The sequence below is a fragment of the Orbicella faveolata genome, unplaced genomic scaffold, assembly GCF_042242905.1.
Source record: "Orbicella faveolata isolate gen_17 unplaced genomic scaffold, um_ofav_v1 contig_24, whole genome shotgun sequence".
Taxonomy (NCBI): Eukaryota; Metazoa; Cnidaria; class Anthozoa; order Scleractinia; family Merulinidae; genus Orbicella; species Orbicella faveolata.
The window spans coordinates 25088652-25112002 of NW_028301552.1; the positions used below are offsets into that span (position 1 = coordinate 25088652).

The 23351-nt window shown below is 41.1% G+C and overlaps 2 pseudogenes; both read right to left on the bottom strand.

The window, feature by feature from the left end:
* Positions 1-12824: 12824 nt before the first annotated feature.
* Positions 12825-18915, bottom strand: LOC149111019 (uncharacterized; annotated as a pseudogene).
* Positions 18916-21625: 2710 nt separating this feature from the next.
* Positions 21626-23226, bottom strand: LOC149111020 (uncharacterized; annotated as a pseudogene).
* Positions 23227-23351: the final 125 nt, after the last annotated feature.

Here is a 23351-nt window from a genome sequence, read left to right on the forward strand (position 1 = left end):
GGGCTATTTACTCACGTAATTACTAATTAAATTTAGTCTGTTTTTCTCACGAATTAGACGCGTTGTGATGTCCTATTTTTATTTCAGCTAGTTCTTGCTTCATTGATCTATAATTTGTTTATGGCGATTTTCTTAAAATTCTAGTGAGTACAGGCACTAGCTTTATCAGCTGTTGTCTGAAACGTCAGAACGTACAACAAACGTGATTTGAACCGACGCCACGTACACTATAGAACACGATTATATAAATGTACACATATTATTATATATCTGAATAAACAGATGACTAATGATTAAATTGTTTCACTTATCCTGAGAGTACTCTATACAAAACAGATCAAAATGTGCAGCATATGCCGTGACAGCATTGCGTGACGAACAAATAACGGCTGTAAGATTGTGCTGCGCCCACACGCTTATCAGCAATGGTCAGCAATCGATCAAACGCAATATTTTGGCGAAGCGTAAAGCAAGCACGTATCAAGAAAACCGGCTCAACATTGATAACAATAGGCATTGTTATAAGACCTAAAATTGGTCTTATATGGTCATTTTGAACAATGGCGGTATAAGCTACTAAATGCCCGCGGGAGTTTTTGAAATTTCCGATTACCATACGAGCGCGAAATTTAAACGATCGGAAAGACTAAATGGAAGACAAATTCTCCCCAGGGGAGATAGTATTGGTATAATCCTGTCGGTGCAAATAGTTGCGGTGGGGTGGCTGGTAGGGTGACGGTTGTACACATGTATTTAAAAGTGAAAGTAAAAGCTGCCGACAAGTAAGGCATCGTTTTGCTTTAAAACTGCTCTAACCTGATAAACTCACCACGCGTGGGAGTGAAAGTGAAGTTCGCATTTGGCTAGATTGCGAACAGGCTCTCTTTCGCTCTAAAACCCATAAGATCAGTTTAGGATAAACGCGAAAATAGCGAGCGCGATAATCGAGCGGCAAAGCTGCTCGCTTCGCGCTCCCGCTGTTTCCGCGTTCGACCCACGGATTGAAAAGCAGGAGAAGAGACTGCTTTCAGTCGAGCATTCGGCCACAGCTATCAGCCGCACTTCCGAAACCGCTCCATCTCACTCGGTATTCTTTTCGGCCGTCAACGGACCTTACAGCCGAAATTTTTGACACTTTGTAGTATTTCGACATTTTCGCTCAGGGAGATGTAACTTCGACAAAGCTCAGTTGATAATAATGATCAGATCATTGAAAACAGTTTGCTTTAAAGCCAAAAATTGAAAGAACGCCGTAAATTACCATACGACAAAATACACTAGATGATAACCTGCTTGAGGATTATTCATTGCGATATTTGCTAACACGTTTTAAAATGTGTGCGCTCTGCTAAAAAGTTAAAACTCTTCGATACCTTATTCATTTCCAGACTGATAGTTGTTCTACAGAAAAGATCACACCTTCGTTTGCTGCGAGCTTGATTGAAAACAACGGCGCTCTTTCACAACTAAAAAGTCACACCTCGTTTATAAAGTGCCGCGCGCTCGACTGAAAACAGTTGAGTCAAGATCTGGACGCTCCGCGAACACTCAAAAAATTGAAAACGAATAACTTCCATGACGATTGCCAGGTTTCAGAGAAAGATTTATACGCGCAAAAACAGAATTTCAGTCACGCATTCTTCACTCTAACCACCGCGCGGTCGACTTAATAAAAAGCAGAAAAGTTGTAACGCCGCACGAATGACAGACAAAGAATGTTTTCAGCAGCATACCTATTAAAACGAGTCGGAATTAGAATAAAAAGGGATTTAAAGCGGGGGTTGTATTTAGAGAGACGTGGTCCGAATGCGACACATGTGGATAATTAGTTTTTGAATTGTGATCACCTCGATGCGCACAGCGGTGGTCAATTTGCCTTGGGGTACACCGGTGAGAATTGACTTTACGAGAGAAAAAATTACGCTGCCCACCCCCAAGTGCAGCTTAATTGTTCCGCCGAAAGTTTTCCGAACAACGGCGACGATTTTGGTTTGGCTTCGGACGAAGTCCCTCAGGGTTACCAAGAACAAAAGGCTATTCATTTTTGCTGAACGTGTGATGTTGAGCCGGAACAATAGACCATTTCTTGATACGCAACTATCTCCAAATGACTTAGCCGTTTTAGACTTAGATGCAGTGATGTTCATAAGCGCAGAAAGATGGTCACAGATTCATAGTATTCGACCAATAATACGTTGACAGTAGGCGATGTACATCGGACGTTAACCTTGTGTAAACAATTCTTGGTTTTCACCAGTCATGTGATCAAAACTAAAAATCGTAACCGTTCAATAAATAAATTCAAGAATCTAGGATATGATAGATGATTGCTATATAAACAACCTCGCCAAGAGTCAGGTTTCTGCTGTTGTTCATTCGCCCGTTATTCGCAGAAGCGTGTCATCCAAATTTATAGAGCTTTGTATGGAGACGCCATGTTTGTGCCCTTCGGAGGGGCACAAACATGGCGACCGTAAAATAACAAAAACATCCGTCCTTGAGTTTTGCTATTGAAACGAACATTTTTACTCTAGTGCTCCGACACATTGAAATAAATGCTTCTTCTAGTGCAAGCACCGTTTATTTAACAAAAACTAAAGCGATAACTCGTCTTTTGACCTACGCGACAGTCTTTTCTGGCCGCCATTTTCATGTCACGCAACGCAAAAGCTTGGAGTGCTCTGTTACAAAAAGAAGAACTCTGTCGAGCTAAAACATTGCCAAACGTCACGTTCCTACAGGGCCTTTTATCTTATGAAACTAAAACCTCAGAAGGAAGGATAATTTCTAATTTTGGAATATGACTACGTCACATGAAAACCAAGAATAGCAAACTTCTGCTTTATGTGCGACGAATGGTGAGAGATCGACTAGAAACACGTCAAATCGGCTTTGGACCTGCCTTTTACAGCAAATGAGGTTAGAACATTTCGAAATAAGCAGCTCTGTGTCTATTTCAACTTATTATAGGTCAAGTCGTGAGGCGCATGCTAAAATATACGCGTAACCCGTAAATTGAAATTTGACGACTGATGGTCAAATATTTGCATTTTTGACGTACTTTGAAAGCTCTCGCGTCGTTCACAATCATTTTCCCAAAGAAATATGTACAGGAGTCTGTAGACCATCTTTCTGCGATTCAACCACCTGAAGCTTTATCCATTTGAAGGTTTCGCACATGGTGAAAATTAAATATCTTCACGAAGTACTTTTAAGTGAATGAAATACATGTCTTCGAAATTTAATTATTTTGCACCCAAAAAGACAACGCAACATTCCCTAAAATCAACCCAGTACACATTTAAGCATTGCACAAAAATAGTTGAGTGTTTTAAAGACGGAAGAATGATGTGGTTTTGCATGCGAGGCTCTCAAACTTGTGTACTAAAATGGTACGTCAAATGACGATTTTAACGGAATTTGGTAATTTGCATATTTCTTTGAAATAAAAGGATATTTTGCCAAAAAAACTATCCAGTAGTCTTTGTCATGCCCTAGCCTATCTACCATAAGAATATGAACGAAATCGAATTTTCGACCCTTGCCGCGAAATTAAGAATTTATCTGATTTTTACAGGCAGGCACTCTTAAAAATGAAAATTGCACAAAGAAAACACTGGAAATTCAAACTCTAACTTGACATTCTAACTCGAAATTATAACTCGAACTCAAAATCATAACTCGAACCACAGGTGGCCCAAGCTCACAATGCCAGGAGTTTAAATCTTTTTCTTTTCACTTTTATGAGCGAACGTTCAGCGTAACCTGACTTATGGCATGCTACATAACGACGAATTTGACTGCAGCATATGGAGGTGTTGTGTTACAACGGTTTGAATTTATAAAATCTCCATAAAGGTTTGCATGGGAACGCAACGGTTGTGCTTGAAAAGTCTATTATTCTTATATTTTGTGAATAAAATCTACTTACCCTGTTGCTGTGTTGTATGCAATTCTTTGTTGTTTGCCAGCTTCTCAGGCCGATCTAACGCGATTTCGGCAAGTTATCGTTCTGTGGGTTTCCACTACTGGTTTGGCTGTTGACAAATCGTTGCTGACTATCCCCGGTCGGGCTAATTATGGTTACCTAACGTACTATGCGAACCGCGAAAGTGTCCTCTGTTTAGTTTGAGCTTGGGAAGCCTGTGATTTGACGAGGCTATTTTCAAATTTGCGGGCGAAGCAATCTCGAAATAAATGTTCCGTAGCGAAGGAGTTGTGGACGGAATTGCGTAACGAGTGAACTGACATGGAACTTCAAGATCTCTTCTTCGATTCTATAGAGGAATTGAGTCGGCAGGGTTATTTTCAGTGAATTTATTCGCTTCGAGCGACGGGCACTTCAGAAATCAGTGTGCGGCCTTGTCTGTCTTACCGGGTCTGTCTTTTAGTAGTGGAAACCCACAGAACGATAACTCGCCGAAATCGCGTTAGATCGGCCTGAGGAGCTGGCAAACAACAAAGAATACAACACAGCAACAGCATAAGTAGATTTTATTCACAAAATATAAGAATAATAGACTTTTCAAGCAAAACCGTTGCATTCCCATACATTACTGCATTACTCGCGTTATCGGACAATCTAGTCCACGATTTTAGCGTGTGTTAGTAATTGTACGTTTCCTTAAACATTTTCTGAGATGGCTTTGGAGTCCGATTCGTGATCGGCAGATGCGGTGACAAGAACCACAGACATAAGTGGAATCAGTGGGTGGAGCAAGGGCCCTGGCCTTCTGACGTTCTCTCCTGGTATCCACTGTGATGTGCAGAAGTTTTTCTCCCTCTCGTAGGGCTTCAGTGCAATTTGTTTTCCACGCACTCCTGTCACTGGCAAGAGTCTCCCACGAATCGATTGGAAGACCAATGGCCTGCATGTCCCTCTTCGCCACGTCCTTGAAACGGAGCTTCGGTCGTCCTACCGGCCTTTTTTCCTTGTACTAGTTCACCGTACAAGAGTTGCTTGGGAATGCGGCCCTCATCCATTCGATGTACATGGCCAATCCACCGCAGACGTCTCTGGCGAAGAAGGGTGTATACGGAGGGGATGCCTGCTCTCTCTAAGACAGCACTGTTCGTAATGCGGTCCTGCCAGGAGATGGAGAGGATGCGCCGCAGGCAGCGCAGGTGGAACACATTCAGGCGTTTTTCTTGTGCTGCATACGTTGTCCAGGACTCGCTACCATAGAGGAGCGTGCTGATGATGCAGGCTCTGTAGACAGCCATTTTGGTGGGAGTAGTGAGCTTCTGATTTTCCCAGACACGTTGTGAAAGCTTTGACATGTTGGTTGCAGCGTGCCCAATCCTCTTTCCTATTTCGGTGTCAAGGGAGGTGGTGCTAGTAACAGTAGAACCAAGGTAGATGAAGCTGTTGACCGTTTCAAGTGCATAGTCCTTGATGAAGAGAGAGGAGGAAACCTCTATATCCTGAGTCATGATGTTGGTTTTTTGGAGGCTGATGGTTAGGCCGAGGTCATCACAGGCGTTCGAAAAGCCATTGAGAAGGTTCTGGAGATCGTTGTCACTATGAGCAACCAGAGCTGCATCGTCAGCAAACAAAAAGTCTCTGAGGAGAACTTGACTGACTTTGGTTTTCGATCTGAGTCGGGCAAGATTGAAAAGTTTGCCATCAGTGCGGGAACGGAGAAAAATGCCAGCATTTGTTGTTCTAAAGGCATGTTTCAGGAGCACTGAGAAAAAGATTCCAAAGAGGGTGGGAGCCAGTACACAGCCTTGTTTCACTCCGCTGCGAATGTTGAATGTCTCTGACATGTTGCCATCGAATCGAACAGTACCGTACTTGTTGTTGTGGAAAGACTCCAGAAAGCTCAGAAGCTTTGGTGGGCAGCCGATGAGAGGCAGGATCTTGAAGAGGCCATCTCTGCTAACCAGATCAAAAGCCTTAGTTAAATCGATGAAGGCAATGAAAAGAGGCTGTTGTTGTTCCCTGCACTTTTCTTGTAGCTGTCGCACAGAGAAAATCATATCAACGGTTGAGCGTTGAGCGTTCCCATACAAACCTTTTTAAATTCAAACCGTTGTTACACAACACCTCCATATGCTGCAAGACGAGAGTCACGTTTCGCATAGTCAAATTCGTCGTTAAGTAATATGCCATATGTCACGTGACGCTGAACGTTCGCATAAAAGTGAAAAAATAAGATAACTCCTAACATTGTGAGCTTGGGCCGCCTGTGATGCAGCTAACCGTTTTATACCTCTGATGATGTATGTAGAAGTACAGGAAACGTTAAGTTCTCAAATGAAGGTTTTTACAACATGCGTTGTTTTGTTGTGACCACAGTTTGGTTTTTATGTTTACTCAAGCTGAAATGGCCGAATAATAAGAGTTTTTATTTCATCTTGCTTTGATCTACGCAATATTCTACTTTCAAATCAAACCAATGTAACTTAATTACTATATCACATTATTATATGATCACGATAATCGTTAAAAAGCTTTTGCAACACTGTATGTATTTATGGTCATATAAGTAAAGCATGCATTTTACATGCTGGTTTCTACCCATTCTCGTCCTCAGAGCCTCCGTTTCTTTTTGTCACGTGGTCGGCGAAACGGAGGGCTCTGACTGGACTCGGGTGGCACGCCCTGCTGGTGGCAGCAATTACCGGATGTCCGTAAGTCACGGACATCCGGTAACGCACGCGTAATTTTGGCGCGTATATCTGCTCACGCTTAGAAACTAATCCAGAGGGAAGGGAAAAAGGAATAAGTGTATTCTTCAGTGTAAACAGATCGGACTTCGAAGAAGCGTTGACGTAAGTTTTCACTTCGCTGAAGTTACTACCATTTTCAAGCTACCGTGAACGGCCAACTTTTTTTCTGCGTTGTTCCACGCTTAAAACATTCACGTTTGTCTAGACAAATTGTCACGCTTTTTAATTGAACCAATTAACATTGAGAGCATCAACACGTCAACTTTTGACAGCTCCGCCTAAATGTTTCTGCACGTGAAACACAGGTTTTGAAAACGTGGCGTCAAGTTTTTTTGTAACTAAAGTGCAGCTCCCTGAAATAAATAAGAATAATAATTTCGAAATTTCCAAAGGGTATTAAATCTGCGAACCGAGGAAATCAGCTCGTGGAATTTGAGAAGCGTCACGGTTGTACAAGACCAATTTTTTTTTTTATAGACTAACGGTTTGCGTGACATCTTGAGCCCGAGAATTCTTATGTAATGGCAGGTGTTTTGTCATGTGTTCCGGCACCCAAGTGAGGTAAGGCGAAAACTATGCAAGGCTTTTTTTATTTTTTTGTTCAAACAGAAACAAAGTTAAATCCCCGAAATAATTACTCGTATAATTCACAACATTGAAGACACCGAAATAAAAATTGAGAGGAGAGTACAATTTCTGCTCTCAGACGCGCTGTCTAACTGTCTCTGATCCTGCCTGCTCGATTCAACATCGCTTCTCCGTAAAATATTGTTCATATCTATTATTTGCTAATACATAAGCTGAAATAGAAACTTAAAAGATCAATTTCAGTATTTGTAAACGAGAAAAAGGAAACTGCAGCTCGTTGTTTCGTGTCAATCTGCTGCGACAGTTTGGCGGTTACCTTTAGCGGTTTTATCTTGCATTCGATTGGTCGCGAAACAGTAAAGATTCCAGAAATTTTCTCTGGTGTTCGCGGTTTTACTGGAAAGACTGTAAAAAAAATCGGAGTACCCTTTCCGTCGAGTAATATGAATATACAAGCTTGACTTGCACAACCGACATGGTTTACAGTACAGCTAGCGAACGTACTTGAGAATGTTACATCCACAAAAAACTCGACGTAACATTTTCAAAACCTGTGTTTCACGTGCAGAAACATTCAGGCGGAGCTGTCAAAACTTGACATGTTCACGCTCTAAACGTTAATTAGTTCGCTTAAAAAACGCGGGATGCTACATATACTACGTCTATCGACGAAACGGTAAAAGTTGTTTATGGACACACGGAAGCGTTTATAGAAATCAGCAGTGGAAATCGCATCACTGACCAGAGGATTTAAAAATAAGCCGTCCTGATAGATGAAGGGAAAATTTCCTAGTGGTAAGAACTATTTACTTCCTGGTTATTCACATAGGTTTATAGGGAGGAACAGAATGAAAATCTGTTGAACTCAGGAAAGCTTTGTTGTATTGGAGTTTTTCTCATCTTTCCTTGTAAGGAATGTAATTAAGGTGCTCACTTTCATAGCGGATGGCCCGGAGGGCCGCTAAGCACAGCCCCATACTCATACAGGAAAGAAAAGGAAACCCATGAGTTGATTTTCTTATGATTATCATGGCTAGCGGTATTGCTAGTGGGCGCATATGCCTGACGATGACAGAGTCACGCGCCATACTCCAAATAATAGGTTGACAGACATGCAGCCCCACCGTGTACTTCTTTGATATTGGACATCCATGTCATGATCAATTAACACCTGTCAAATCAAGGTATCCGGTGACCAGTATCATGTGACCATATTGCAGGCTCAAGTTTACCGCTCATCGAGGTAGCGTGTTTTTTGAAGTTGACCGCTGACCAAGTGGTGGTTTTCGATTGGATCGCTGGCTCATCTCAGGTTAGCTTGGCTTAGCTCAGGGTAGGATTGTTGGGAAGCCGGTTAACACTAACCCAGGATTAAAAGGTAACTGAATAGACCAATTTCGATATATTAAAATTCAGCCTAAAACAATAGACGCCAGTACGAGGCTCTGGGGAATAACTACGGAGTTTGTGGGGTTTATTCCCCTGAGCCTCGTGCTGAGGTCTATTTTGTTAGGCTGAATTTTAATATATCGAAATTGGTCTATTAGAACTTTTTTTCTATACAAATGTTTTTTGCTGCTTTGTTTTGTGTATATAGTGATTATTAAAACTCAAAACAGAAGGCCAAACAATATACAGAAAACCTCAACGTAAAGTCACAAAACTCAAATCAAAATTCTACCTTTTCCTGGGTTAGCTTAGTTTGGCCAACCCGGCCCAGGTGCTACACTTTTAGGCTGGCCTAAATCTATATATTATAATCTTTTGTGTCCTCTATTTTCGAATTTTTCAAGGAACCCGGGGCTTACAATCAGCAGATCATTAAACTTTCAAATTAAATCAATCAATCAATCAATCAATCAATCAACTTTTATTGTGCACTATTTACAGAATTAATTTACATTAGTATTATAATTAAATAAATATGAGAAGAGAAATATGTTTTGCATATGGCTATGGAAAGAATAAAAAAGTATGCGGGTGGTAACCAGGGTATAGGGTAGCCATTGGCTTTTGTGGTGGTTATCACCATGTTAAGGTAAATGCGGAAAACAAAAATAAAAGTCCTATCCCAGTTGTTATCGAGTGGTTATATATGTGTGCTTCGATAATGGCTCTGCAGCAATTTTAATTAGCTTATTTGGAACATCTAATGATGATTTTTGTACATTCATGCTTGAGAAGAGCCTGCTCACTTGAGCCTCGGTGATTGGAGGCATTACAAAACTAGATATTGGGCTATTCCCACAATCTTGTCCCCCATCCCCCCCCCCCCCCCCCGCCACTGCTTTCGTGGATACGATTTTTTTGGTTCATTTTATACCTTTCAACCAGCTTATATAAAGCTTAATCTTTTGGGTGCTTTCAACAACAACAGCAACAATTTATTTCAGTATTCCCATATGAGTACATAAAATATAATACAGCTAAAATAATGTAACTAGTATTTGGCATTGGTATACATGTAGACGTGGCTGACGTGAAGAGAGTGATTCACATCGGTGTGCTTTACATTATGGGAGATTTTCTTTTAGGAAACTGGACGAACAAGATGAATGGGAAATAATGCAATGTCATTGCTCTTTTACAATTCGTGTTACATCAGGGTAAAAAGGCTCTTCAGCCTGTTATACAACCATGTACAATAACACATCTTGAACGCATACTTTCTACTTCTTGTGGTTGACCAGAAAATGAACCACATAGCTTTATTATTAACGATGGTTCATCTCCACCTCCCTTTTTTCGGTATGTAATATTTATTGAACTGGAAGAGCAAGACTCCTATTTGAATTACCCATATATGGTCATCCTTCAAGGAATTTAGGTAGCGCTATTTTGATCTGAAAATTAACAAAGAATAGCAAATAATGGCAGAAAATAAATAATCATTCAAAGGCTAATAAAAAGATTATGATATTTTTGTTATGGGGATATTAATGTAATTCTATACACCTCTTATGTTTGATTTGTTTTTAGTTGAGATTCCACATCACATTTGGAAACCCACTAGTCTGATATTGATTCGTTCATCAGTTATACAAATAATTGTCTCTACATTTGTTCACAGTTATTTGCATGGATGATAAATTATTGTCATTTACTGATTTATGTTATTGTGATCGAACAAAGTTTTGCTAGTTGCAGTTGCTTCCTTTACTAAAATAAGGAGAGGTAAGAGCCTCAAATTTCAGCTATGGTTATTTCCTTTACGCAACATTTCCACGAGTAAATTATAAAAAAAAATAAGTTTGGGTGGATCTCTAAAGCAAACTAAACTCTTGCCTAAACATAAAAGGTTTGTTCGTGTTTTTTTTTTTGCGGAGACTATAGGGAGATCTCGATAATTAAAGAGAGGGGAGCTAAAAAAGATATATTTTATAAAGCTATAACAGCAGAAGCTTCTGTACAGCTAGTAACAGCTAGTAGGCGTTTTGGAGCTTTAATTAGTAGCAGGCAGCCCCCAAAACAATTCCAATAGTGCGCTCTGCACTAAAAATGAGAAAACGTCTTGTGTGGGAGTCCCCAGGTTAACTAAGCAAAATTATAATGATTAACGTCTTGTCCTTCTGAATAAGGTAGAAAAAAAATGATACTGCAAAATCGTCCAGAATTTGCCTCACATACATGCTATCAAGCTAATGTACCGTCGCACCTCTGACTACCCTTCTCTACAGCGGCCACCTTGGAACAGAGGAAAGTATCCGTTTTGGCCATTATGGGAAGTAAGGGTGTAATAATTATGACAACTGTTTTTTTTTTCGGGGTGCAATATTTTTAATAAAAATGCTTACTGTAGCATAAAAATACGTAACACAATCAAAATATATCAATAAAACAGAAACCAAACAGAAACAGAGACCAACGGGGTGTGGTATGGATCAAGTTTTGTGACCTTTTACATAACAACATGGGGTTTTGAATGCACCGTTCAACAATCCTTGGTTAACTGGCTGTTGTCAAGAGATTATTTCGACAGTTGAGATGCACTTCAGTGACTGTTCCTGTTGTGAAGAGGTGACCATTGTAGAGAGGTTAAAAAAATACCCGCCTTGGTTTTGAATCATTCTGAACCCAATTGAAGCATGCATGTAAACGTCCATTCAAAGCGTCTGCGCTGAGTTCAAATCATTTTTTTCACTTAGACGGACCAGGTTCCACACCCCTTGTCGGTGAGTTTGTGTCTCATAAAGGTACGTTATTACATGAAATTTTCGCGACACTTTAACTTCGCGATTTAAAAAAAGTCGCGAAATTTAAGTGACGCGAAAATTAAATGTCGCGAAATTAACATGATGCGAAAATTAAGTGACTCGCATTACGTCAATAATTAAAAAGCGACTTTATCACCATTACACACGTTTATAACAATCATTTTGAACTATTCTGTGGTAATGTTCTGGTCCTCTTCATCACTACTGCTTTCCGTCTCCACTCCAGGTAGCACTTCTTTTGTACAATCCTCAAACTGTCCATTTACTGGCTCCTTGTAGTGCTGTTCCACTAATTGCTTAAACCTTTCAATTGCCTCGTAGACACTGTGAGAACATCTTTCTTGTTACTGTTTACATAATCAGTTGCGTTTCTGTTTATTTGGACGTTGTTGACTAAGTTGTTTGATCAAATTCAGGGACATCTTAAATAACATTGACAAAGAAATATAATGTGTCTCACTCAAAAACGCGAAATTAAAGTGAGTCAAAATGCAAAATTTTCGCAAAATCGCGAAATTAAGGTCTCGCGAAATATGCGAACCTCAAAATCGCGAAATTAACGTGTCGTGAAAATTTCATGTAATAAGGTAACTATGAGTTGGCCTTGAAATGGAGCTTCTTTGCGGAAAGCTGCAGATCGTGGTCTCTACTTTTATCTAACAGGGCAATCAAATTTCAGTCATGGTTTATATTTCCTTCGTCTTTAGTGTCACACACACAAATATTCAGACATCATCGCTTCCATCCAGGAACTCGTGTTGGTGACGTTGGTACTCTTCTGGCCCCTGAGGAGAGCAGCATGCGCTTGTAGCAATATATGACGGTTGTTTGGTCCCAGGAAAGTGGTTAGATATGGAGACTTGTTATCTAATACAACGACATAAAACACTTCTGACACATTTACAATGGCGAATACCTTAGCCTTTGTCAGCAATGGTAGCTTTTCTTCAATTATCAAGACGGAGTATATCGGTCTTTTCATTGCTCAGTTCATCGTCTGGATGGGTGTATGAATATCCTAATCTTTCCATTGGGTTTCTTTTTGACTAGTGTATTGGAAAGCCATTCTGTTGGTTGGGTAACTGGGGCCCGTTTCTCGAAGGTCCCGAAAAGGTTTCGCACCTGAAAAGCCGTAGCAAAATCTCAAACCTTTTGACTTCAGAGCTGTTTCAATCATATATTCTTAATACGAACAGAGGTTCTCTTCATACGAGAAGTTTCAGGCGTATACACATATCTGTCTTTAAATACCGATTAACTAAAAAATGGCTTTTCGGGCCCGAAAAGATTCCGGGGCTTTCGAGAAACGAGCCCCAGGCTTGTTAATTCCTTTGTCACAGTGCCTTTTTAGTTCGTCATTAATTCTGTCGAGCTTGGCCAGTGGAAGAAGGTTTGATCTCCTTACGTAATGACTGTGGTCTTTGCCTTCGAAATCTTCACGCCGGGAAACATCTTTCGTACCGCAGCTTCATGCATGGTATCACACGTAGATGCAGAGTCAATCTGAGCTCATGCAACGTTTGTCTTGCCACATGTACCAAGTGAAGAAGAGCAGACTTTCCACCATGTCTTCTCGCCATCCATTACAAAGGTGTCTTCACTTTGCTTCCTCTGATGACTTGCCATACTCTTGCAAGCACGCGAGAAGTTGCCAATGATTCCACATTTACTGCATCTCTTGCCATGTGCGGGGCTGTATTGTTGGTGTGGCCGTTGGTGGCTACCAGCGTACCAATGACAAGGTATTGATGATCGCTGCGCATTTTCCCTTCCGGTTAGCGGTTTGAAAGTGTAATGTACCTGTTCTTAGTTGCTTCTAGCGGTCTTTATTGGTTGATTTGCATATGTAGTGGCCTCAAAGGTTTTTGCAACTTCAACCACTTCTTTCAAAGTGACCTTTGTTTGTAAGGTGTTTCGATGTCTGTGACCTTTACCAATCAGTTTCACATGAACCGAACCAGCAATGAATTGGTCTCTCACGAGCTCATGAACAAAATTTTGGTACATACATTATGCGCTTTGGTTGTGGACTGGAGTTTCCCACGAGACAATAGGCTCACTTTCTTTTGAATAAGTAAGAAATTTTTGTCTTTTGCCTGAACTCCGATACTAGTGCCGTATAATTCTCCTAGCAAAGCCACACGGTGAGGTTTCTTTTGATTCTCTTCGGTCAGACCCAAACTGTACTTGTACATTGATCTTGTAGCTGGAGACAGAGATGCCACCAACTTTATTACGCGAAAATAAGTTCTTATACAGTGGAACCCCGCCGTACGTTCACCTCATTAATACGGCCAATTATTTTGTCCCAGCGAAATGTCCATAGAAACCTCTTCAATGAGGACACAATAACCATCACCGGCACCAACACCAGCACCATCAGCATCACCAGCATCATCATCATCATCAGCATCATCATCATAATCATCATCATCATCATCGCATATTTCCCCAGGACAACCCTTGAGTACTAAGTACTGTTATCAACGGGGTCCTGCTGACTAAGAATTAAACATAGGCACGCAAGGCGTGCAAGAGTTATTTTTTTTGTGTGAAGTGTCGGAGATAGGAGCATTCATGGAGCTGTTTACAGTAATGATTTGGTTAATTTGACAAGTTTTTCTGTTGCGATGTACAGCAAGAAAGAAACTGGGAATTTACCATGTACATGCGATGTTACATCGGTCATAGTAAGATAGCTAAATAGTAAGCTATAAAATGTTTGACTGAACAAACTACAGTAATCTGACACGTCTCCAGATTAATGTAGATACCATCTTATTTTCTAACAGGCAATTTGATTCGTTCTTTGATACAACCCACACTGTGATTGGTGTGACACGTGCACATGCATAACTCCCTCACTCACCGATCACATAGCCCTTGCAACCCCCAAGAAGAATTTTTGCTCAAAAATACTATGAGACCTTTTCGCAATTTATACGAGTCGTAAGTTTACCCTTTTTACACAACACAACACAACACTACTTCACCGAAAATAGAAAGAAAGAGAAAAAAACCTCTTCGACACGTTGAAAATCTGACTAATTAAATTGCATTTTAACTTGATGCCACGCAGTCTTCAAAGAACATTCGAGCAGTTTTCATACTTTTTACCTTTAAAAATATCGGACTGAAATAAATGTCATCAAATAAAACTATTAAACTGCTACTGCAGAGACGTAAAAACCGTCCCGAAATGAAAGCTTTTTTTTGTTTAATATCCTCGAAACAATAGTCGAGAACTTGTCATCTCTAATTGAATTTACTCCCATATAAAAAACAAAAGTGTTATGTTACCATTTGTAACTAAAGATAGCGAACATCTCGTGGGAAAGAGTGGTGACGATTCGTCAGCTCTAATTGAATTTACTCCCTTGTGAAAAACAAGAGTGTCAAATTACCCTTTGTGACTAAAAAATAAAAATATCTCGTTATATTTGCATGCAACAAGAACAAAACAATTGTTACCTGCACTTACTATTGTAAACGTTAGAACTCTTTCAAATCTAAGTAGTCTCGTCTCCTCTAAAACATGTCCTAAGAACTAGACGCGACAATTCGTGACCTCTAATTGAATTTACTCCTTGTGAAAAACAAAAGTATCAAGTTACCTTTGTAACTAAAAATGAAAATATCTCGTTCAATTTGCATACTATTAACTCACGAACTGTTTCAAACCTCGAGGCTCATCTCGTTCATAACTAAAATCCTCAGGCTAACCCACAGAAAATGTTGAAGTAAACCCAATATATGAATACTTCCTCCTCTTTTATAGAAGAATAAATATGGCCGTTCTGAACTCTATCAGGATCAAATCTTCTCACATACCATTTACCTTTACAACACGAAATTTGATTGGCTGTTTATAGTCGATCCAATCTGATTGGTGTGACATACATACATCTCTCACTCACTCACTCATCCATTGACCTGTCCATAACATACCCGACGCGCCGACTAAGAGGTATTTTTTTTACAAAAAAATAACTCAAAAACTAATAAATAAAAATTACTAAGATATATAAAATAAGATACATATTAAGGCTAAAATACACTAAGTTAAAAAACCATTAAAAATACAATAGAAATCACAAGTAATAATCCTCCAAGGCTTTCCTAAATAAAACTCTAGAATTAATGTTTCTTAAACTTAAAGGCAATAAATTAAAAATCGAGGCACCTTAAAAATAAAAGCTACGGCACGCAAAACCCAGTCCGATCTTTGGTAGTTTTGCCGTTTTCTCATCCTATATAATCCTACCTAACCTATATAATCCCACATAATTTTACATCGTAAAGGTACTTTATTCTCGCACCAAAACTTGGGCATGCGCCGAACAATACCGACTCTGGTGTGGAAGCAATGGCACAAGACTTATGCACTGATCAACAGACTTAGAAAGCGTCTAACCAAGAGAAAACCCCTCATTTTCTCTTGGTCTAACACAAAGAGAAAGTGCCAAGAAAGTACAGAATAAGAATAATTAAAACATATTTACACGGGATGGCTGCATCAGTTAAAAAAAAAAAGCTATCAATGCAGGTCCTGCATAAAAAAAAAAAATGAAAATAAAATAAAATAAGTAAAACAAGAGCAATTCCAATCCATCGCGGCTACCCGGCCAGTTACCAATTTTTTGTAAAGAATGTCTTGAAGCTTGGTCTGACTTCAATAGCAATCATGATATAATAGCTACGAAACAGGACGTTTTAAATGAGATCATCTGGAACAACCAGAACCTCTTGATTAACAAGCAATCATTAAAACACACAGTGATAAGGGGGTTCTGGGCCCGGGGCAAGTGTTGCTTAACTTTTGAGCCTTGCCTCGCGGCTCGCCTCAAAAATAAACCCAAACTTGCCCCGGCCCCAGAACCCCTTATCTATCTGTGTCCGCTGTCTGTTGTCGCACCCTCTTTGAACATTGTCGGAATTTTTGTATATGGAAGCAGCACTGGATCTGCTAAAACAACTCAAAAACGAAAGTGATTTACTTCAGAAGCATATTGAAAACCGCCCAATCAGCGTCAAGCTTTTCCAAGATACAGCTATTGATATAAAACAAATAGAAAATACATTGTCTGAATTGAAAGGGTTACTCAGTTTTTTCGAATCGGTTGAGAGGAGGAATGTCTGGAGGCGTGAAAGCGGGAGTGAGGTTCTTTGCACTATAAAAGATTGAAACGCTTGCCTGGCCCCAGAAAAAAAAAATCCAAAGGCAAATGCTTTCATTTGAACATTGCAGGTATCCTAGTATACCGGAAAATGAGTGCTGTTACTTTAGCAAACACGGAAAGCTTTTCGAAAGAAAAATTGGAACTTTTACAAAAAATCTTCAGATTCTTTTAATGAAAATCTGAAAGAAATGACAGATTTTTTTATAGATAAATATCAACAAACGTCTGAAAAAGAAAAATATGAATGTTTAAAGCAATGTAATTTGGGTATTTATCCTGACCAATAATTAAATAAGAAATTTTCTGAGTTTCGAAGTAAAATGTTTGACATTGGTTATAAAATTGGACATACACTGGACTATGAAAAAGTGGACTTATTTATGCATGAATTATATAAAAATCTATAATCGAAAACGCAAAAATTAGTTTTGAAGATTTGTATTCGTGTTGAATAACGATGGCGCTTGCAAACAACGTACTCATGGAAGAGGATTTTCAAGATATCGAACAATATCTACCCGACGTTACGACATATCAACAAGTCGAACTTGAACCGCAGCAAGAAAAAGAGAAAAATTATTGCTGCGATGCCTGTGGCAAGAGATTTACTCAATTGAACTCACTCAAAAGGCGCAGAAAATATAGTTGTAAAAAATTGGAAACAGAAAGGCTTCCAAAAGAAAACTGACCAGGATGCGGTAAAATGTTGCATAAAACAACGGTTTACAAGCATAAAAAAATGGCTGTCCAAAAAAAGTTAATTGAAGGTTTGCATGTTTCTTGTATAGCGATGGCAGATATCATCAACCAGTCAGCTGAAAACATGAATAATCTTTCAGAAGAGGAATATAAAAGCGACAAAATGCAAGTCGAGGTGGGCGAAGAAATGCAGGACGAGATTAGTCATGAAAAAGTAGAATTAATGAAAAATCTTTTGAAAAGTTATAGATTCTAAAGAATTTTTAATAAAATTTGCCACTCTTGGGAAGGAGTATCTTGAAGGTAAGAAACGTTTTGACAGATATTCAAGAATTTTTATCGCCGTTATTAAAGCATATATGGAAGAGATGGAAGATAATGAAAAAAAAGTATTTCTTGCCTTCTTGGGGATAGGGTCTTTGTTTGTGGACTTATTAAATGCCGCTATTATACATTATTCCTATTAAGACAAAGCAATTAAAGCTTTGCAAGTATTTAGCAAAATGGGTCGCAGCAGGAATGGTTTTCTCAATGCAAGCCACATTAAAAACAAAAGATTGAAAAAGGCTAGGAAAGAAGAGCCTTACTGGGGATTGGTAAAAATACATAAAGAGAAAAGCCGTGAACAGATGGTATATCTGTTGGAACCACCGTTGGTTGAATTAATGCAAAGTTTAGACCCACAAGAAGTGTTCAAGTCACTTTTGAAATAATCAGCCAATATTCTCTTGTCAAAAAAAAAATATAAACAGGCCTCGAGCAATCAGGTTTTTTTTGCTCCAGTGGTGTTACCGTCATGCGTGATGTTGCGTGAAAGACCAACAAAGGGGGCGCTCGGTGCCTATTGGTTTGCCTAGCCCCGGCTAGGACTTTGCCCGCTGCTGACAAGGTGGCTGTCGTTCCCATTTAACCACTGGGACAGAACTTTGAAATCCCGAGGAATCTCTGAGCACCCCTGTTGTCAGTAGGGCCAGAGCGGGTTCACCTGGGGGTATCGTCTACTGGAAGACATCCCCCACTACTCCTAAGTGCCTGCACGTGACCTACTAGGAATCACAGGTGGCCACCCTAAAGCACCGCCATTTGCGTCGCTAACAATTGGTTATGGAAATTACATATTTATAAGGCTTGGTCAGTCTTTCTGCATACTTGTGGTACTTTCTCTCTCATTCGCTGCCTATGCGCAGACATAATTGTTGCCGGGTATTAATTAGCTGCTTCAAAAAAGGCATCGATGACTTCGCGTGTACTATCACGCACATTTTTTTGCCACTCTGGCGTGAAATATTCTTTCACAAGAAACGCAATCAAGTGTTAACAGACGATCATGTTTTTATAATATGCAAATGGCATAGTGTGTTTTCAAATGTCAGTTCGAAGCGGCGGGGTTGGTTATTTTTTTCTATGAATTCGGCTTCAACTTTGCCGCGGATCTCTTTCTCTAGTTTGCCAGCATCGACAATCTTTCCGCTCGAAGGTTGGCGAAGCAGCTTGGCTCGGACTTGGTCCTTCAGAACGTTGTACTCAGAAAGAATTATGTCAAACTCGTTGGCAGACATGGCATTGTTATTCAAAGCCTTGGACTGTGTTGACTGTGTCACATTTGGCGATGGCGAGCGTGGTAATCTCTCGATGATTTTTAATTTTCGCCTCAAATTTTCTGCTAGCGATTATCAGCCCTGAAGAAACGAGAGCAAAACATCCCCCGACGCCACCTAACGGAACTGTGGCCGGCAGGCCAACCACAGACAGAGCAAAGCCGAGGCTCATACTTGAAAACGCTGCAGAGAGAACACTCGAGCCCGCAGCACTCCACTCTCGTTTGTATTTTTTTGCAACGAGGCGATAGTGTCTGACTTCTTGGCCCAAAGTGTTGGCCATCTCGTCGATCTTTTGCAATTGGAAATTTTCGGCAGGCGCCGTCAGTACGGGATAGAGAGGCTCCTCATGAGGAGCGTAAGGCAGAACGTTCGCAGCCGACATGGTATATAAAGCTTTAATTAATTTCTAATTCAAATTCCAGAGGCATGCCTTTGAAATCAAAGAGCTCGCCATGTTCATCTTTGACGCTGACAGTGATGCTAGTTACATTGGCGTCTGTGGAACAGTCATGCAACACCTGTGGTGGGGTAGAATCGTAGCTTACTTTTGCATAAGGCAAGCCTTTCATGTCAAATCTAGCCAAAACGTGTGATCTCTCTCCATTTAAAAAGTTTGTGGTTTTGTCGAGCAGATCGCAATGAATGAAACAGGTGCTTGGGCTGTTTAGCTTTTTGACATATGTAATATGGTTTAATGTCACCCGATGCCAAGCAACCTAGTCAAAGGGTACCTAACTGAAATTTGTTCTGTTGAGACTGTTTCCCTTCTTGTTATTTTTAGAGGAGTTAGGTTTATTCATTTCTACTTCAATTTTTCCATCGTTCTTATATTTTTTGAAACTTTCTGTCAGCTCTTTTGCAAGGCTCTCAACAGTATAATGACCCTGAGGCAAAGAGGCAAGCAACATACCGGAACTTTTGAAAGATATTATCCCCACTTTTTCAAGATTATGCCAGCTATTGTACAAACTGCAAGAGAGTCTGATGAAATGTACCTTCGGGAGCGGCTCCTCAAAGTACACACTTTCTCCGTTGTTTTGCACGACAATCATAAACACAACCATTATATTGTACAAATATAACATATTCAAAATGGATAGCGCTGCGTTCAAGGACTTCCAAAAATGGGTGCAAGGGCCATACGAAAGCCAAAGAAGCCACGGCCCAGACAAACGCGTGGGCTGCATTCACAAAACAGTTCCCGAATGCGAATAAAACCGATTTGTGGCGCAAATCAACATCGATGAAAAGTGCAACATTACGGCAGAAATGTTATTCAAGGCAGGGGAAGGTTCTCTCCAAAGCGTGTTTGGTTCAGACAGGCGCTACTGGAGTCAGAAAATGAAATCTGCTCTTGGTTTGGCAAGCACGGCAGGCTTCCCTTATCAATTGTCGCCGATGAAAACCAAAAAAGTGCTGCCCATCCCCCCCGTAAATTTTGAAAATGCCCGAAAGCCTGTGAAAAATCTTTAACCAACCCATAAACATCTACGTGACCCCAGATGTCTTCTTCGTGACAAAATTCAGGGAAATCTTTCAACCAACCATGGTAACGCACAGCACGGCCGCCCAAGCCAAGCGGTGGCTGGGCAATCCTCTTATGCAATATTGGGCACAGCAAATCAACTTTGCTGTGTTTTGTGCGACACAGGTGTGCAGAATTTCACGAGAAATCTTTCACAGCGGCATGACACTGTTGCCGCAAATAAGAGCGTTTTATAAATTCCACGTGTATTTCACGGTAAGATGAATTTTGTACCAGCTTGGTGGAATTCAGAGCATCAGCGCTTTGCCGGGTGACCCAACATCCAACACATCTACCAACCATTACGATGTAACTTCATACAAAAGGATCTGCGACGAGTTCGGCATAGATCCATCGAGCGATTTTCGCTTCACACAAGGGGCAAGCCATGGGTTGGGATAAATATACTTTTGTGTCAGGCCACGGAATGAAAACAAAAAACATGTACCCTGGCTACTATGAGTTCAGTGATGAAGGCGGGAAAGGCATCGATGGCAACCTGATTTATTACATCGAGTCGGAGGGTGTGCCGCAGTTTGACTGGTTCGCCCCCAACACAGCCTCTGGGTTGACGCAGGCAGGTCTGCCACGCGTAAACCAGTCAATCGAAGCGTTCGTGTATTGTATCTTGGGCGTGCAGGTCAATGTGCGAAGCAGTGTTCTTGGCCAAGGCGGCCGGGCGAAAGAAGGCCAGAGTGAGTTCTTGGTGCTGATGGAAGACGAGATCAGACAACCCGACTTGGCCCAGAGCGTGCAAAGGTACCAGCTGGCGGTAGATGAGGCCAAGGTAAGGCTCAACTTGACGGTCTGCCCAGGCGCGTGGCTGACGCCTGCGAGAAGATCATCAACACAAAAAGCACGGTGAGGTACAACAACAAGCCGAAACAGGCCGTTGCTGGAATGAAGCTGGCGGTCAACAACGAGGTAAACCCGGGTACAAAAAAAGCCGCGCTCAAACTCATGGAAGGCGGCCCATCAAAAATAAACCCGCCCAACAGCCGCCCATCTAACCCGATCCACAAAGCAACCATGGCCGCCCAAACAGGCAAGCCGCAGCCAAAAAAAGAAAAGACCACAGGACAAGAGGAGCCCACGTCTTGCTCGACAAGTGAGTCCAATGCAACTAGCCAACACGAAATCAACAAAACAGCTGTGATAATAGGGGGCGTAGGGGTTGTGGCCTTGATCTTAATAGCCTTGCGTTAGGCCCGTTTTTTGACACAATTTTTGAAAATAAAGAAAACAGCCGCCAAAATCTGAAGCCAGGTGTGCTCGGCGAGATAGCCAACCACCTGCCCGGCCATTTTGAAAAGAAAGCTCGCGACCTGGCCGATCAGCCCGGGTAGCAGGGACCCCAGCTTCGTGCCGATTTCCTTGAGGCCAGCCCCCAAAGCTTTGCTCGTGGCTTTCAAAGCATTTGTAACCGTGCCCACAACAGCCTCGATTGTGATGCCGGCCGCCAAGAGGACAGACGTAACCGTGACGCCATATTTTTTTAAAATTTCTTTGATTCTTTTGCGGAGAGGCAGAGCCCTTTCTCTTTCCTCAATCTGGGTCTGGAAACGCGGTAGCTCTTTGTTTCTTTCTGCCACACGAGCCTCTGCGGCTTCTCTCTTGGAGGGTGAGGTGTTTTCATCTTGGATGACGGCCCGGTCTTCTTCGTTTTGGTGCTGCACCTCGCTCTCTTGCTCTTTCAAATCGTCCAAAGTCTCAGTGCTGTTCAACCTCTCTTCCACGACATTTCTTTCACTTTCTTTCGCTGAGAGTCTTGCTCTCAGTCTGTCGACCTTTGCCTGGGCTTTTTCTTTGTTTTTTGTTTGTTTTTCAAGCACAGCGACTTCTTTTTTTGCGTTTTCAAAATCGGTTTGATATATTTTTTTGCTTTAGCCTTTGGATTTCTGCTTCATTTTCAACATTGGTGCCCTGTTCTGATTGAAGAGCATCGATCCAGGCCTAGGTTTGCTCGGTTTTTTGGTGAAGCTCTTTCATTTGAAGTTCTTCTTTTTCTCTTTTTGCGGCGAGGTCCTCTGCCTGTTTTAGTTGAGTTTTAGCTTCCTTAAGTCTTTGGCGTTGTTCTCGGATGGTGTTGCGGTCTTCAGCTATGATTTCTTCAGCTCTTGGCCCAAGTACATCTTTAAAGTTGTCTAAAAAGCTTTTCATGAAACCTGACTCGTCTTCTTTTAGAATCTTGTACTCGCCCTTTTTGGATCCTACAGCAACAATTTCCCCCACATTGTTCCCGGTGCTTCTTCAGATTTTAATTTTTTCAAAGTTTGCATTGGGGAATTTACTTTTTATCAAGTCTACAGACTTTTTGAGTTTTTGTCTCAAAGCGCTTTCGGTTTGAAGTTTGGTGATTGAACCGGTTCTTTCAAGCAAAGGGGTTGTTTCATCTTCATTATAAGAAGTGTCAGACAGTCCGCTCTTCTCGTGTTGCCTCATTTGCATTTCGATTTTTTCACCTCCGTGGTAGGGAGTAGACACCATTCCCGGCTGAAAGGGTTACGTTCTGTTGACTTCTTGTTCGTCGTCATCATCATCGTTGTCAGTCTGATAGTCAAGGTCCGGGTCATCGCAACCGAAATCGCCACCGCCTTCTGCCATCGCAATATATATTTCCATGTATGTTATTTTTAAATTAGAAAATAATCAAGGATTAATATACCATGTCGGCAGCTCCTCCTGGTGAAATCCCTGATGTGCTGCTTCCAACATACATGGTGAAATCTTTGGGGGCCATGAAGGCACCGCATGCTGTCAAACGCATCACCTTCGATAAATCTGATGCCAACCCCGGTGAGACCCTGTACATTTCGGTACCCAAGCTAAACGACGAGGTGCTGGTGCCCGGCTCGCTGGCGCTGCGCTT